This window comes from Trachypithecus francoisi, unplaced genomic scaffold (genome assembly GCF_009764315.1).
Source record: "Trachypithecus francoisi isolate TF-2019V2 unplaced genomic scaffold, Tfra_2.0 Lachesis_group0, whole genome shotgun sequence".
In the NCBI taxonomy this organism is placed as follows: Eukaryota; Metazoa; Chordata; class Mammalia; order Primates; family Cercopithecidae; genus Trachypithecus; species Trachypithecus francoisi.
The window spans coordinates 12792254-12807821 of record NW_022681453.1 but is presented as its reverse complement, the minus strand read 5'-3'; the positions used below and the strand labels follow the sequence as shown (position 1 = coordinate 12807821).

The 15568-nt window shown below is 39.0% G+C and overlaps 1 protein-coding gene across 1 annotated transcript in view; it reads left to right on the top strand.

The window, feature by feature from the left end:
• MED12L (mediator complex subunit 12L) overlaps positions 1-15568 on the top strand; it is a 357853-nt gene that overhangs the window by 43002 nt on the left and 299283 nt on the right. The window lies entirely within an intron of this gene.

The following is a 15568-nucleotide window of genomic DNA, read 5'->3' as shown; positions in this document are numbered from 1 at the left end:
TTCCCTCTCTTTATCTCCTCTCCCTCTACTTCTGGTTATGTTCTCACATGTTATTATTTTATTCAATGTCCATCTCAATATCTGAAGTTATGTTTAAAATATTTGTATCTGTCACTCTGTGCCCAACTCACAGGCACTAAAATGTAAGGCCCGTAAGGGCAAGAGTATCGGTCTTATTCTCACCAAGTCCCCAGTGTCCAGAATTATGCTGGCCATGTCAGTATTTTGAGTCAGAGTCCCCACTATGTTGGTTTCTAGACCGTGACTTCTTGAGGTGGTTCTAAAACATACTTTGTAGAAGATACGATGCTAAACCAGAAATGTACGTAAAGAATTATGTATAAATATGACCATTTAGAGATTGAGTTTATAAATAATTCTTTATGAAATGAAAACAGCTTATGGTTTTGTAAGGGAGAGTCCAAACACAAATCTCTGAGGAGGAGGGACAGAAAGCACAGACGTCTTCAGATGCCGGGTGGTGCCCTGGATAAATGAGTTGGGGTATAAAGTGGTGGGGAGTGGTAGGGGCACCCTGATGGTGAGTGGAGCACACTCTAAAAGCATGAACACTTAAAATTAAAAACAGAAACATGGTCTGAATTCTGTGGCTGCCATCTTTGAGTGCCATCATCCTACACGTGTTAAAACAAATAAGCAAAAAGAAAGTGTATTTTAGAAAAGAAATGCCCAGAAATGCCCAGGAAAAAGTCCTGGAAGGTAGTAATCCACAAGTTAACATTGATGGCCTCTTAGTGTTGTTTTCACAGTGGTCTTCTACTATCTTTATATTTCTCTGAGTTTATTCCCCCATCAGCATTTTATTTTATTTGAGGGAATACAAAAGAAGTGCCCCTTTTTATTACTAAAGTAATACATTTTCATTACCAAATTTTCAAATGGTGCTGAAGTAGATACAACATGATGTTCAAGTTTCTCTTCTCCCTTCTCCTCTCTTATTCTTTTTGAAGTTTCATTCAGCCTTCACACACACACATATTTCTTCATATATCTACATTTGTGTGTGTGTGTGTGTGTGTGTGTGTGTGTGTGTATGTGATCTTCACTGGATTAGCTTATTTATTTATTTTTAGAGTTGAGGTCTCAGTTACCCATGCTGGGGTGCAGTGACATGATCATAACTCACTGCTTCCTCAAACTTCTGGGCTCAAGTGATCCTCCTGCCTCAGCCTCTCAAGTTGCTGGGACTATAGGCATGTGTCACCATGCCTGGCTAATTCTTTAATGTTTTGTAGAGACAGGGTCTCACTGTGTTGCCCAGGCTTGTTGTGAACTCCTGGGCTCAAGTGATCCTCTTAGCTGCACCACCCAGAATGCTGGGATTACAGGGTGAGCCACTGCCCAGCCAGTCTCCATTGGATTTATTAATACTTCTCCCCAGGACCTGGATATCCAATTGCTTACTAGCTACCTTCACTTTGATGACATCTGAAGTGTCTGAATCGGCATCTGAAACATAATGTATATCAAATCAAGGTCTTGATTTCTTGCCATCCTTTAACTTGTTCCTTCCTGACATTTCCTCTTAGTGAATGTTATGTGTAGTTATTGGGTGGGTAAGGCAAGAGCCAAATTGTCATTCCTGGTATTTATCTTTCTCTCAAAACCCTGCGTTCAGTCTGTCAACAATCCTGTCATCTTTACTTTCAAAATAAAACCAGAATCTGAAAATTTGGTCCTCTGTGTCCACTGCTGTTACTCTCTGGCCAAACCACCACCCGCTTTGCCTGTCTATTGCAGGGGTTTTAGCCAATCTTCTTGTTTATGTTTTTGTTCCTCTAATGTCAGCTTTCCACTTTGTAGCCAGAATGATCCTGTTAGGGCAGAAATTACGCCACCCTTATGCCCAGAATTCTGGCCTGGCCCCTTGTCCCACTCAGATTGTGTAACTCAGCGACGCCAGCAACCTGCCTGCACATTCCAAACTCAGAGTCGTGCTGACCTGTGGGCGTGGCTCTTCCTTCACCTGTGGGGTGCACACGGGCCTGCTCCCTTGCTTAACTGTGGACTCTGCCCAGACGCGCTTCCTAAGAGAAGCCTTCTCCGACCACTGCTGCCAAATATCTCCCTGTTACTGTCTTCTTCTTCTGCTATATTTTTCTTCATTGTTCTTAACACCACCTAATGTTATATTTTATATTAATTTTTGATCATCTGTCTCCATCCATTCCCAAGTACAACACAGGCTCCATGAAGAACTTTGCTAGATTTGTTCAGTGCTGAGTCTCTGAAGACAGTACTTGGCATACACAAGGTGGTCAGTAATTTTTAAAATAAATAAGTGAATAATTAGGCCTGAAACATTTATGTTTGTGTGTGTGTGTGATATGATTGCATATTTCTGCATCTGTATATGTATGTATTTAAAAAAATTTCTCCCAATTCATAATCCTTGAAACTTCCATTATCACCAGCTATAGCAGAGAGACTACTGCATTCCTTATGTTCTCTTCATACATTTTTTTTTTGGTAACATGTTCTTGTCAGTGTTTTTCTTGATGTTCAGTTTAGTCTGATTTTGACTGCCACAAAAATGCAAAAAGGAAATGCAGGAATGATTTTTACAACTGAAACTTAAAACAATTTTAGAGCAAATAAGAGCTCAAGCCAGGCATGGTGGCTCATGCCTATAATTCCACCACTTTGGGAGACCAGGGCATGAAGATCGCTTGAGCCCAGGAGTTTAAGACCAGTCTAGGCAACATAGTAAGACTTTATCTCTCCAAACCTCCCCACCAAAAAAAAATGAGTAAGGTGTGGTGGTACACACCTGTATTCCCAAGCTACTCAGGAGACTGAGGTGAGGGGATAGCTTTAGCCCAGGAAGTTGAGGCTGCAGTGAGCTGGGGTTGTGCCACTGCGCTCCAATCTGGGCAACAGAGTAAGACCCTGTCCCTCAAAAAACAAACAAACAAAAAACCAAAAAACAGTCTGATAGATCTTGATAATTTGGAAAGGTTATGTAATTTCTGGGAAATCGCAGATATGAATGTTTCACCAGGACCACATGGTTTCCCCTACTAAATGGAGGGAAGTATAGCTCCAGTTTCTACTTAAGAATGTTCTGGACTTGCTAGATTCATTAGTTTTACCATTAGTTTCCTTATCACTATGGCTGGTTGGACTTTTGAAGGGTTATTTTTCTCCCCACCAAAAAGTTAAAACTTTTATTATTTGCATAACCCATAATGGATGGATTACTAGGTTTAGTCATTAGCTGTATTTTCTCTTCCTCCATAAGCCAAATAACATACGATTCTGTTTTTTGACCCAGTTGATTTACAGTATATTGCAGTTCATGGGTTTTTATGATTACTAATGTATATTTAAAATTGTGAATATTAAATCCATGAAGATCAAGTGCCTGTAATAATATTTCTTATGTTAGAGTATCCAGCCTTTGAACTAAGACATGCTTAAGGCTAAAAAGAAAAATATTTTAAAAATGTATGAATTTTTGGAGTTTACCCCTAAGTTCCCAGGTCTAGCATCTCAGAGGGAGCTTTGGGCTTTACTTTTACCAGTGCTGCCACTAAGGGACGAGGTGATTTAATGCAAAGTCCTTAGCTTCTCCAGACATCAGTCTTTTCAACCTTGATTCTATCCAGCATCTGTGTTGTCTTTGTCATGTCTTTTTAGTTGTCTTTAATCTAGAACAGTTCGTTAGCCATTTCTTTCGACCTTGGTATTTTTGAAGGAGGCAGACCAGTTGTTTTGTAGACTGTCCATTGATTTTTCCTTTCTCCAGTTTCTCATTAATAGATTTAAGTTACGTACCTTTGCTTGGAATAGCCTTGAGGTGATGATGTGAATATGTCAGTATATCATATCCCAATACTGGTGGTGATAACTTTGATCATTTGGGTAAGGTGGTGTCTATTGGATTTTTCTCCTGCAAAGTTACTATTCTACCCTTTGTAATTAGTAATTCACCTACGTGAATATACAGTTCCTTTCTCTATATTCTTATATGTATATATGTATTTTAATTGAAAATGCAAGATTCTATTTATACTATCTATAAAGAGCATGTTTTTCAAATATCTAATCTTGTTTTACTATCACTTTGTTACACCTGATACCTCTGACATTCTCCTTTGTCTTCAGCAGCTTTTTCAAGTTTTAAAAGCAAATGATACAGTATATTTGAAAGCATTTGGCTGTGTAGACATAGCCATAATGTAATGTAGCAAGTTTCACACTCCTAGCAAGGGATACAGCCAAGCGAGTACACACATATATATGTGTTGAATTGGATGAAATCACATACACTTCAGAAGATTAACTTCTAGTAATAGGTTCTATGTTCTGGCGTTGATAGCAAAAAGAATCATTCAGCACATTTGGGGCAAGATTGACTATCAAGTGTCACCCTTTTCTGGCATTGGTTTTATGACTTCCGTTGTCTTGATTATTCTTAGGATTTGTAAAGTGTTTTCAGTAGAAATGACTTTTATTCCTTTGTAATAGGAACATATGTTTTATTTTCAGTTCCTACTTTCAGCATTGGAACAGAGCTGTAAAGCACTGCTGTTTGATTTTATAGAAGGGATTTTTTTCCAAAGTTAAGTAGGCTCACAGCAACAAGGAGCAACACAGAGATCCTCACTGTCATTATGCAGAGAGTTACAGATCTCAAATGTAGATTAAATGGGTTGCTGCCCTGGGGAGCTTGCAGTCAGCAAAGACATACCCAGTACAGTGTATACACAAAAGTGAGAGGAGTGAGAAGCGCCTTGGGTTTCTGAGTGAGGTCTCATTGTAACTTCAAAGTGGGTAATGAAATATTTAACTTGGATAAATCTGAACATCAGGACAGAGATTTTAAATAGAGGGGAATTAGGGAAGCCTGAAAGAAGAGTTTGTAATTCTTAGTCCTTGTGAGACCTGAAAAAACAAAAAAAAAAGGTTTAGGTGGACATGATGTTTAGAAAATGTCATGAAATAGTTGATGTTGCTAATTGAAGGAGAGTATGCCAGAAATAATGCATGTTTGATTTCAGATATTTTTAGAGTTGAATTAAGTTTCATTTTTAAGAGAACAAGAATGTTCAGCTGCCTTAAATATTTTGAGCTCACCAGAGAAAATTATTTAAAACAGGCTAACTAATACTTAAAAATGAAAAAGTAAAACTCACATTGAGTTATGCAATTAAAGTCTTTGAACAGATTAGGAAATATGACTTTATAGTAAGTAACAGAACTTTGTACATTTATTTGTAGGAATTTTCCACATGAGGAGTCTTATTGTTGCTGAATCAACTAATAATAACTACAGCATTTATTGCTGTTTTTGCCATCACTGTTAACAGCATTTTTTGAGCACTTATGGAATCCCTGATATTGTGATAAGCAGGGATATGGTGCTTACTGTATTTCTAGGTTGAATCAGCTCCTGACGTGTGCTGGGAAATGATCTAGATTGTTTGGGGAAGCTTGTCAGCCTTGGGAGTGCCCCATCCCCTTGCTGTTGTGGGATTTTCTTTCTTTCTTTTTTTTTTTTTGGCTTAAAACTGGTCAATCCCTCACCAAGTCTATTGGCTTTCTGCCAGGGTTCCTCTGGTGTGCAGTGATGCAGTGTTCCCCATTTCATTAGTAAATGTTTGCTAGGTTCTGTGTATGTTTTGTCCATTTTATGACTTACTATTCAGATAGCCTGTGAAAGAGATATGTTGTTCTCGTTTCATGGATGAGGATGGTGATGTGCAAGTGGTGCACAGAACCCTTCAGCGTAAGTGTCCAAACTTGACTCCAGAGCCTGTGCTGGACACCGCTGGTCAGTGAGGACAAGAGTGGGACAGTGTAATCACTGCCTTCTAGGTATTTGCAGTATGAGTGGGGGACATGCATCCAAACAATCAAATAATAGAGAAGGAAGAGTTCATAGTGACAGGAAGAAAATACAGAGGGAGTCTTAAGGAGTCAGCCACTGAGGGAACTTGGGACATCCAAGGAGATTCACAGAGGAAGTGACTTAGGTATATACTTTTGCAAGAAGAGGCATTTCCTAGGAGGACAGAGCTGGAGTGGGCTGTTGTTCAGGGAAGGGCATTTCTGACAGAAGGATGGTGTCTGCAGAGAAGTAGGTTATCAAATAGTTTGACTTGTTGCACCTCCAGGATTTAACTTCAGCTTGAGCGTCATTTACCAGTGGGGAGGTGATGAAAGCCTGTGTGAAGGTTTGTTTGCCAGAGTGGGAAATGTGAGTTCCCTCTGGTGCATGATGAAAAGCCATGGAAGGGTTTATCATTACTATTATTGTTACAACTCTTTCCCTCAGTTTCTTGTCTTAAAAAATTGGGATAATTGAGAATATTTCTTTCTTTTCTTTTCCTTCCTTCCTTCCTTCCTTCCTTCCTTCCTTCCTTCCTTCCTTCCTTCTTCTTTTCCTTCCTTCCTTCCTTCTTTCCTTCCTTCCTTCCTTCCTTCCTTCCTTCCTTCCTTCTTTTCCTTCCTTCCTTCCTTCCTTCTTTTCCTTCCTTTCCTTCCTTTCTTTTCTTCCTTTCCTTCCTTTCTTTTCTTTCTTTTCTTTCTTTCTTTTCTTTTCTTTCCCCTCCCTCCCTCCCTCCCTCCCTCCCTCCCTTCCTTCCTTCCCTCCTTCCTTCCTTCCCTTCCTTCCCTTTCTTCCCTTTCTTTCCTTTCTTTCATTTAAGTTGGAGTCTCCTTTGTCACCCAGCCTGGAGTGCAATGGTGTGATCTTGGCTCACACCAACCTCTGCCTCTTGGGTTCAAGCAATTCTCCTGCCTCAGCCTCCTGAGTAGCTGGGATCATGATGGCACCTGCCATCATGCTCGCCTAATTTTTGTAGAGACGGGGTTTCACCATGTTGGCCAGGCTGATCTTGAACTCCTGACCTCAGGTGATCTGGCCACCTTGGCCTCCCAAAGTGCTGGGATTACAGGCACCTGGCCTGATAGTACTTTTTAAGAATGCAATGAATCAATAGCTTTAAAGTGTTTAGAACAGTGACTGGCACACAGTAAATATAGACCATTGATAATATGCTACAACTGCTACTTAGAGCTGCTCTTACCAGCCAGTATTTATTGATTATCCTGTGTTACTCTATTGGGAACTTCGCAGACTTTATCTGTAACCTTGCAATGTAGGTTTTATTATTCCATTTTGTGTATGAGGGACCTGAGTCTCAGAGAAGTTAAGTAACTTGCTGGCCTAGATGGAGTTGGATCCCTGCCCAGGCCCCTGCCACTAGAGTGCCTGCGCCTCACTCCTTGCTGTGAGGTGATAGCTGCTGGTGTCCTGTGTGTGTTGTGGGTCTGGGCCACTGGAGGCAACAAGCATCTCTAGGTGAAAAGATGCTGGCAAGAAGCAGGCTACAGGACTGGTGGCTCTGAGCAGCATCTGAGGAGTCAGAACTCTTGTTCTCATGGGTGCTATGGGGAACAGGAGGAGCAAAGCAAAGTCCAGGGTGCCATGGAAACTAGCGAAAGAAATATGAAACTGCTTGCAAGATGAGCAGCCTTAATTCTGCCTAGGAATTTTTGGGTATTCAATATGGTGAAAAGTGACAAGACATATCATGCGCAATGAGGTCTTTTTTGGGGGAACAGATAGATTCAAAGAAGCTTAAAATGCTTCGTGGTTAAACTGCCTGGGGCACTGCTCTGTTTACCCCTAGTCATTTCCTCTGTACCACCTGAGGTTTTCTGGGGATTTGAGTCAGATGAGAGACTTTTCTTGGTTGACTATACTCTTGTAACCACTATCCTTATCACTCCCAAAATACAAAGAATAAACAGCCACCCTTCTTTCACAGTGGGTAATTAATTTGTGACATATTCACTGAGCCATTTGGACTGCAAAAATAAGTCCTGCTAAACTCATAATTGACAGTCTGGTTTCTTATCTAAGCCTACCAGCTTACTTGCAGTTTGGGTCTGTGAAGACACTGCATACTAACTTTTTTGATTCCAGGGACAAGTTTTTAGTTTTGTCAAGATTGCCTCCACATTTTCACAGTGTTCCTTCTATCTCATTTGTCATAAAGGAGATATCTGCCTTGTTTATGCTGAAAGTAATCCTGAAGATTGGACAGAAGTGCTTGTATAAGCTTAGTTTAAATTCACACTTTGCTTAGGCATGAAAAATAGGTTTTAACTGGTGAGGTAACTCTGGCTATCTGGTAAAAACCATTCTCCAGTAGAAGGAATGGGGCTGTTGGGGGTGACACTTTGGTACCTGCAGCTATTCCATTCCTTAATAATCTTTTACCTAAAAGTTTTAACATTTGTTGATGAACTGAGCCTGGGATAGTTATTTCTTTGGGAATGGCAAGATGTAGGCATTCTTCTGTAAATGAGGGCTTTCTCCCATGTGATAAATTACAATTCTTTCTAAAAAAGGCAGAATAAATGCTAAATTCTTTTCCTTTGATTTCAATTTTTGGAGTAGAAATTGTAGTTGCACTTCCACAGTGGTGAAAAATGTTTCTCTATTTTTTTATTTATTAAAAAAGTTTAGACTGGGTGTGGTGGCTCATGCCTATAATCCCAGCACTTTGGGAGGCTGAGGTGGGCAGATCATGAGGTCAGGAGATTGAGACCATCCTGGCTAACATGGTGAAACCCCGTCTCTACTAAAAGTACAAAAAATTAGCCGGGTGTGGTGGCGGGCGCCTGTAGTCCCAGCTACTCAGGAGGCTGAGGCAGGAGAATGGCGTGCACCCCAGAGGTGGAGCTTGCAGTGAGCCGAGATCACACCACTGCACTCCAGCCTGGGTAACAGTGCAAGACTCCGTCCCAAAAAAACACAAAAAACTATATATATATATATATATATTTTTTTTTTTTTTTAGGCCAAGCATGATGGCTCACACCTGTAAGTCTAGCACTTTGGGAGGCTGAGGTGGGTGGATCACGAGGTTAGGAGATCAAGACCATCCTGGCCAACATAGTGAAACCCCGTCTCTACTAAAAATACAAAAATTAACTGGGCATGGTGTCGTGTGCCTGTAATCCCAGCTACTCAGGAGGCTGAGACAGGAGAATCGCTTGAACCTGGGAGGCGGAGGTTGCATTGAGCTGAGATGGCACCACTGCACTCCAGCCTGGTAACAGAGCTAGATTCCATCTCAAAAAAAAAAAAAAAGAAAAAGTTTATTTTTGGTCATTGTTATGGGCTCATGGACTTTTATTTATTCTATATTTTACAACCAAGCACACTCTGGTTAAATTTCATGTTAAAATTGTCCCAAAATTGGCCAGAGACCCTTCCAACTCTTTTGTATCCTTTTGACATGACACCGTTTGTCATGGGACATCTCTTTACTTTCTGGAACCGAAAGATGTCCCAGGCTCTTGTAGTTTTCCTGCCTCAGATCTACAAAGAGCCTTTCAGCTAAAGAACTCTGCTTCTTTCTAGTGGGGAATGGTATTTAGAAAGCAAGATCTGGGTGCTAAAGGTGCTCATTGCTACTGGGATGTTGTGTCTAGGTCCCATCAGTGGGTAGATGGATGGAGACACACACATCTGTGTGTGTGTGCGTATATGTGGGTGTTTTCCTATTTCCAGGTTATCTTTAACATTTTCTATTTAACATGAAAGAATTTTTATTTCTTCAATTTTATGTTTATTTCATTTCTATTAGATGAACAATCAAATGATTTCTAGTAAATGAACATGGTTATTTACCTGCTTTATCTTGCTACAAACATATTGGCTTGAGAATTACAATCTGATACATTAAAAGTATGTGAAATTTAATTTTTTTGAGCTTTAGACTATGTTTCACTTAAAATCATTCTCTCTGTGGTAAGGTACACTGTTTCAGTTTATTTTCCATTTTAGGGTTTGATTTTTTTTCCCTTATGAACTAATTTTATATTTTGAATATGTAATACCTTGAGAGTCAAAGCCTATATAAATTTATGCAGAAGTTTTGCTTCTATCTCCATCTTTTCACACAATTCCCTTTATCCCATCTTCAGTTGTAACCATTTCTTACTAGTTTTCAATCTTCCAGTGTTTATTTTTGCAAAAATATGCAATACTTATATCTTCTTATTTCTTCTTTCTCCTTACATAGTAGTTAGCATACTATATATACTGTTGGATACCTTGCCTTTTTGTTTTTGTTTTTTTTTTTTTTAAACTTAACAATATCCTAGAGATTACTTGATATTCTCTGTTCCTTTTTGTGGCCTCTTAGTCCTTCATTATGTGGATGTACCACAGTTTGGCCAGTCCCTTGTTTTTATTTCAAAAATGTTAGAAAACTTTTTAGATTTACAGAGAAATTGAGAAGATAGTACAGAGTTCCCATTCATTCTCCTCACCCTTGCAATTTCTCCCATTATTTTTTTGCATTAATATGATACATTTATTACAATTAATGAACTAACATTGATTATTATAAAAGCCAACCCATACTTGACTTGGATTTCCTTAGTTTTAACCTAATGACCCTTTTCCATTTCAGGATCTTATTGAGGATATTACATTACATTTAGTTCTTATATCTCCCTAGGCCTCTCTTGACTGTGACATTTTCTCAGTTTCAGTCATTTTGGACAGTTTTGAGGAATACCAGTGAGGTATATTGTAGGGTTATCTTCTGTTGGAATTTGCCTGATGTTTTTTCTTATGGTTAGACCAGGGTTACAGAAGTCAAGTGCCCTTTTCATCATGTTACATCAAGAGTACGTGCTATCACCATGACTTATGACTGTTGATGTTAACCTTGATCACCTGGCTGAGGTAGCACTTAACAGGTTTTACAGTGTAAAGTTATTTCCCTCCCATCCCTTTCCACACTTTACTCTTTGGAAGGAAGTCAATATGAACAGTACACACTTAAGAAGTGGGGAGTTAGCCATCCCCCTCCTTGAGGACAGAGTATCTACTTAAAGTATTTGAAATTCTTCTGCATGGGAGATTTGTCTCTTATCTACCCACCTACCTACCTACCTACCTACTATCTATTCATTCATTCATTAATGTGTGTATGTATTCAAGCATTTCTATCAGTATTGATTCATAGATGTTTACTTCATCTTTTGATTTATAATACTCTATTTTGTTCCCCCTTTGTCCATTGAGAGCTCTTTGAGCTGTGTCCTGTGTCCATTTGACACACCCATCTTAGTTTGTTTTTGTTTTTCTAAGTACTTTCTTATTTTCTGGCACTAGAAGATGCAATCCATGTTCATTGTGTATATTTTCTGCTCCAATCCTATAATGAGCCATTTCTCCAAGGAGCCCTGGTTCTCTTTAAAGGAGAGTGGTATTAGAAACGAAGAGTTGAGCACAAAGAGTGCTTATTGCTACTTGGGGTATCATTGCTCCTAGGCCCTCTCAGTTGACAGATTAAGGAGAGGCATGTGTGTGGACTAACTCAAGTATGTATGTATATTTATAAATATTTCTATATGTGATTGTGTGAATCTCTTGAGCTAAACATGAAATCTTATTGATGCCTGGTAAATGCGTTTTTCCATTTTGTTAGATTCTGCCAAGTTTTCCTTCATAGTATAAACATGGACTAGACCTACTCAAGTTGTGAGAGGAGAATATTGGCCGGACAGGCATAGGAGAAATATGTAAGCAAGGTCTTGATGGGAGGTGAAAGAGAGCTGAATGTTCATCATCTTCCATAGTAGGAAGCCAGTGGGTAATGCTTACAATCAAGAAGTAGGACTGTAAGCATGTTATTAGAGGTAGAGGTAAATAAAATAAACACAACAGATGAAAGATGTGAAAATAATTGCTTTTGGAGAATAAGTGAGGAGTTTATGTACAATAGGCTGCTGTGTTCACAATAAATCATATAGAACTATTAGACTCTTTAAGACATGTACCAGAGGAGCTTTCATATGAACAAAAGTTAACTAAGCCTAATCGCAGTCCCAAATTATTACTGCCTATTTTTTGTTGCCATTGGTACTTTTCCTGGAAGATATCTTGCTGTGAGAACGTTTTATGAAAAAGATTTGGAGGAAGTTTAAGGAATGCCATCTTACCCAGTAGCATTACAGTTTTAGTTATTCTTAGATAAATTACAAGAGGTTACTTTTCTCTAAGCTGACTACTTGCTTCTTGGGACCTTAACTTAAATGAAGTAGACGTTCTTTGTAAAAATTGGAAGACTTTTAATATTTTTCCAGGTATGTAGCTTTTCAGTTAATTGAATATGCAAATTTTCTCTATTTACAGACCCTTTATTAACCTAAAATAACATAAAATTTACCATCGTAACCAACAATAAGTGCTTGGTACAGCAGTGTTAACTAAATGCACATTGTTGTACAACTGATTTGTAGAACTTTTTCCTCTTGCAAAACTGAAACTGCCCATTGAACAACTCCCCTTTCTCCCCCTCCAGCAGCCTCTGGCTACCACCATCATACTTTGCTGATTTACAAAAACTTTAAAAATTTCTAATCAAGTTTAATATGCTACCCTGTAACTCTGTGCCCGATTGTTGCCCTGTGGAAACATTTCGGCTTTTCCAAAGTAAAACTGTTATACCCTCTTCCAAGTTAGAATGCTGGTGTGTGGTGGTGGTGGTGGTTGTGTATTTATGTTTAATTAATTTTTTGATCAAATCAAAGAAAATGTCTGCTCATGACAGTTTTTGAATTTCTTTTTTTTTGAGACGGAGTCTCGCTGTGTCGCCCAGGCTGAAGTGCAATGGCTTGGTCTTGGTTTATTGCAACCTCTGCCTCCCGGGTTCAAGTCATTCTCCTGCCTCAGCTTCCCGAGTAGCTGGGATTACAGGTGTGTACCTCCACACCTGGCTAATTTCTTTTTGCATTTTCACTAGAGACGGGGTTTCACTATATTGGCCAGGCTGGTCTCAAAATCCTGAGCTCGTGATCTACCTGCCTCGACGTCCCAGAGTGCTGGGATTACAGGCATGAGCCACCAGGCCCAGCCAGGGTTTTTGAATTTCTTAGAGAAATGCATTGAAAGAAATTAATATATTTCACTTGAATAAGGAGTGATTTAGTTTAAAAAAGGTTTATCAAGAGTCTATGCATTGGGGTAGATGCTGTGAAGATTTTTAACCAAATGGGGTTTGTGCTGTCTGTCTTTAAGGGCATACTGTCTTTTTGTGGTTACAAGATACACACCTAAAACGGAGCGTAATACTATCTAATTACCTGTAATCATACAGGAAATAATGGGTCAACTGGAAAAGTTAGGAAAAGTTTTCTGTAGTAGTAAAATATGAGCTATGCCTTGGATAAATCTAGCCTTTAAGTAAGAATTGGGATTTTTACTTTTTTTTTTTTTGCATCTTAAGTAGTTCTTGGTTCTTCAGTTATCTTCCATCTTCCTCTTTGGCAATTTATGAGCAAACGAGTTAAGTTTATAGTTCTGCTCTAGATAATATATTTGTTGCAGTCTTTACTACTGTCATTTCTTCTGGTCTTGTCACTTTGGGTGAATGGTCTAGTCCCACATTTCCTGTGAAGTCAGCAGTTTTTTCTAGTCAGTCCTAATAAATGTTCACTCCTACTTGAATTAGTCAGTCATCTTCTATGATAAAATGTTAATAAGAATCTTGATTTAATTGGTAAATCGCGGTTCCCTGCCCTCTTTATGGCTATTGGTACATATATGCCTGTCTAATATTTGGAAGATAGTATACTACAGAAATAAGATTGTTCAAAGTTTTGGCAGTTTACAGGCTGGTTTCATAGCTTCTCATTTGGGCCAGTTTTCTTGAAAATTCTCTAAGGTAGCTGAGTGCCTCTATTTCACAAATGAGGGGAGAAAGTTCATGGAAAGTGGAAGAATGGGGAATTCTATCCTAGACTTCTGTTTCCGGGTCCTGTTTGATTTACAGAATTCACATGCTGCTCACATCGAATGAAGATCAACTGTGTGGAGCTGGATGGGAGAGGGGTGTTTGCTTAAGGTATGAAGAATGCTTCCAAAAGCTCAGTGTTTAATGAGTTTTAATTTGTTGGGCATCTTGCAGACCTGTTGCTTAAAGCATAAACAAGAGAATTTTAAGAAAAGACAACTTCTTGTATGAGCTAAAATTTCTAATAGGCAATATTACAAAATGTGGTCCAAAACACAAGATGTTCAGAAAGGGATAGTGAAGTCTCCTTTCTACCATATTGTCTTCAGACCCCCACCTCCATCCCAGACCCCTCCTTACATAGTTTAGAAGCAATAATTCTTACCACTTTCATGCATATCCTCTGAGATATATTTTACGTATTTTTAAGTGTAGATTTTGTGTATTTTTAATAGTCCTTTGAAAAATTGGTGCTTGCTCCATACTGTGCATACAATGGCTTTGTTTTTTAAACGGCTCTCAGCTAATCTTTTAATGACTTATTTATAAAAGCTAAGTTCTTTATTTTTGCAATTTGCACTGGAATGTTAATTCCATGATAAATAGAAAGCTTTTTTTTTTAATTAAAAAGAAGTACATTAGGTTTCAAAGTCATTTTCCAAATGTGTATAAACTTCCAAGTAAAATCCCTAGAATAACATGGCTCTAAAACCTGATTCAAATCTGTTATTTTCAAGGAATTCATAGGATATGGCAGGTAGAAAACAGTTAAGGGTCAATAAATTATAGTTGGAATGTCTTTGTGAGTCTAACACAGCTAAAGCAAATAGCTTTAATTAAATGAATACAACATGCATCATTCTTTAGTCTCCAGAAAAATCACACAGGAGGGAGTTCCAGAGCAGGGAATGAGAGGGATGCCGGGGTGGGTCTGGCTACTCTGTGTACTGTGTAAGCATTTTTGCTGTATTTTAGAGCTTTTTGCTCTAGGATTATTTTACACGGTCATCTGGCAACATGATGTCTGTCATATTTGTATTTGTGTTCTAATGAAAGGCTCTTAGCTGTTTCAAGCTTGTTCAGAAATAGAAACTTTTGCAGTAACTGCATTTAGGACCTAAATAGTAAGCACAATGCCACTTTGACTATTGAAACGTTACTCTAACCACAACTGATCATGGGATTACATTCCAATGCAAAGTGCGAAAAGAAAATGTAGTTTGTTTATTTTTGCCCCTCAGATGATTGGGTGCTTCCTCCCACTGCCTCTGCAGCAGAAGCTGGGAGAGGAGTGAGGGTCGTGAAATGTCTGATGTAATAATTTAAGTAACTTCTGTGTCTTCAGAGTGGGGCTAGCAGCAAGTGTCTTTCACCAGTGCTGGTCCTCCATTTTTCTTTTGCTCCCTTTCCCCTGAATCTTCAGGAGGGTGGGTGCCTTCCCCATGTCTCCTCTTCTCCCTTCTAGAGCATTGTTCCCCAAGACCTGGCCAGAGGAGTGCACAGAGGCGTGTTCTCTACACGGAAGCAAAGTGGTGGTCTGTCTGTCTTGCTAGAAGACAAGCCTGTCATCCTCCTGTCCCGGCGCAGTAAAACTCATGGCTTGGTGTCACATGTAGAAGGCTGTGGGGACATGTCCTAAGTGGTTAATTAGGTGCACCAATTTAATATTTGTAAAAGTGCTGTCCCTATTGTATGATAGGAATATTTCACCAAAGCCAAGGCTATTGCTTGCTCAGGTATATATAGAAATCTGAAAAGATGAGAGAAATTTACCA